A 2459-nucleotide genomic window follows, 5' to 3' on the forward strand; every position below is an offset into this window, starting at 1 on the left:
TTGGGCACCTTTCCGCCAGCCAATCAGCTGCTTCTTTGCTGCTGGCCCGACCCGCCTCCCTCCGCTCGCCGTGGTCTCCATGCCAACCGGCTTGGGCCTGGTTTTGGCTGGGCTGAAATCCAAGCAGCGAGAGGCGGGCCCGGTCTTCGGAGAGGGAGAGGCGGGAGATTCCATCCTCGGCCGGGGGAGGTTTCTCCACCATTGCCGGGAAGGGTTGGGGCTGAGGCACTCCTTTATTGGGGGGCGCCTTGAAGGAGGGAGGCTCCCGTTGGGGGGAAGACAGACACCCACTAGGGGCTGGGGGCAGGGTGCGACTAGGAGATGAGAGGCTGCTCATTTGGGAAATGTGTATTATAGGGAGAGGAAATGAGTGACACCCTCACTTTAGAGGCAGGGCGAGGCTCCCTCATTTGGCGATCCCGTGGGATCTACCTCAGCATGGCATGGGACGGTAATCCTGGGAAGCACCACAGACAGAAAAGGAGGAGCACATTTTTTAAAAATATTGTTTGGGGGGAGGGGAGAATAGTGCAACGTAAATGCTAATAATAGCCTGATATTGCAAACCCTGACATATGAACAGTTCTTACATCATTGACTTAATGGAGCTGCTCATTTTTGCAAGGGCTACTTAAGTGAGTCAGGGTTTGCAGGATCAGACCCATATCTGAAGGGCATACCAACATGCTTTACATTGAGATGTAAAACAAATATTCAGGTTTCTTATTTTTCTTTGTGCCCTCGTTTTGCACCTCAGATACAAAATATTTAACTGTGTAAACAATCACTTTTTCATGAACTACATGTAAATTCACACTCAGTTTGTGAATACCTTTTTTCTCTCATCTGGGAAAATCATTTTTAGGAGTTATATTTCATTTACATTTACTAATTGAATCTAATTGTTTATACAAGTAAACAGTTACTGATAACCGAATTTATTGATATTGACTATTCATTGTCTTTTATTCCTGACAGATGTGATAGGCCACCAGCCTATATTCTTTCCTAATACCCGCTAATGTGAGAAAACTTCTAAGAGCTACACATGTGACACTTTTATAGCCTGCTAGATTCATATGGCTGACATTTTAGGGGTAAGTTTTCATAGGGATAGCCTCTCATTTCTCAGCACAATTTGTGTCTGCAGAATTAGTGTCCCCACATTTGTACCCACAATTCAGTTTCAGGTACAAGTCTGAATAGTTGCACTAATTGCAGCCATAAACTGGGTACTTAGATTTACATCTGCAATTCATTTTGTGATTGCAAATTAATTCTATCTTCAAATAAGGAAGCCAAAATTCAGGCCAGCTCTAAATATACCTTCACCTCACTGGAACAAACTAAGGCCACCTTTTACACATAAGGGAAAAGCCATAGCTAGGCAGCATAGCTGCGCCTTATTCAAGCTATTACCCATCCTTTACCCTCCCCAAACCTGCAACATTTATGTTCCACAGGTCATTGACTGTTAGAGTTACAAGAGGATTATTGCAGAATGCTTCCCTTCTTGGCTGCTTCATGTGTCCTGCAAGTTATTTCTGCCCATCTTCTGATATGGGAAGAAAGGGCAGGGAGCACAGCCATGCCACGCTAATACTGCTATTGTATGCCTGTTTATACCTATCTGTACTTTAAAATCAAAGGGGCCTGATGTTTTGTCCAAAACTTGCTTCAGATTCCAGTTCCTCTGGTATTTTCTCTCCTACCAGTTTTCTAGTCCTTGTCAACCAAATGTTCAAGTCATCTGATTTATTTCCTTTTAGTCAACTGATCTAACTTCCTTTGTCACTTAAATTCCTGTCCTGGAGACCTGCCAAACAACGCCTTTTATGAATGCCTGTGAGGTTCCCATGGAACATAAAACTAGTAAAACACCAGTAATTAAACTGTAGTCTAAAAAATTTTTGATGCTATTGCTTGAAAAATTAATCTAATGAATTGTACAAGGAAGGTCTAGAGCAATTGCAATGTGCTGCATAATGCATAATTTCAGTCATTTCAGGCCCCTCATTTAAATTTGCAGGTGTCAGGGCAACTTCTCTTTATCTTTGTGTTCCCTTTGTTTTCCTTACCTGCTGGTGGTGATATTTTCAGATGCAGTGTTACTCTTAGGGCCAGTTGTGATCATTTAATAAATGTCATAAATAAGGGATTATTCTTTCCATCGAAGAAAATACTACTATGTAATGACATTAATATGAGATTCATCATATAAGAAACTGTACTGATAAATACAAAAAACATGTACAGGAGACAGGATCATTGGCTTTATTTTATAAAGTCAAACTACTTTATGACAGCAGCCTGAGGAGTCCATCTTTCTTGTTGGACAGTCTTTGTTGGATACTCAGCTATATATTCTAGTGTAATATAAAATATTTGTAATTTGGTACTACCGTACATTAGTCCACACTATGGTTTTGATGGCTTGCAATGGTCTCACAACTTCTATT

Source organism: Gopherus evgoodei, chromosome 7 (assembly GCF_007399415.2).
Source record: "Gopherus evgoodei ecotype Sinaloan lineage chromosome 7, rGopEvg1_v1.p, whole genome shotgun sequence".
Classification (NCBI taxonomy): Eukaryota; Metazoa; Chordata; order Testudines; family Testudinidae; genus Gopherus; species Gopherus evgoodei.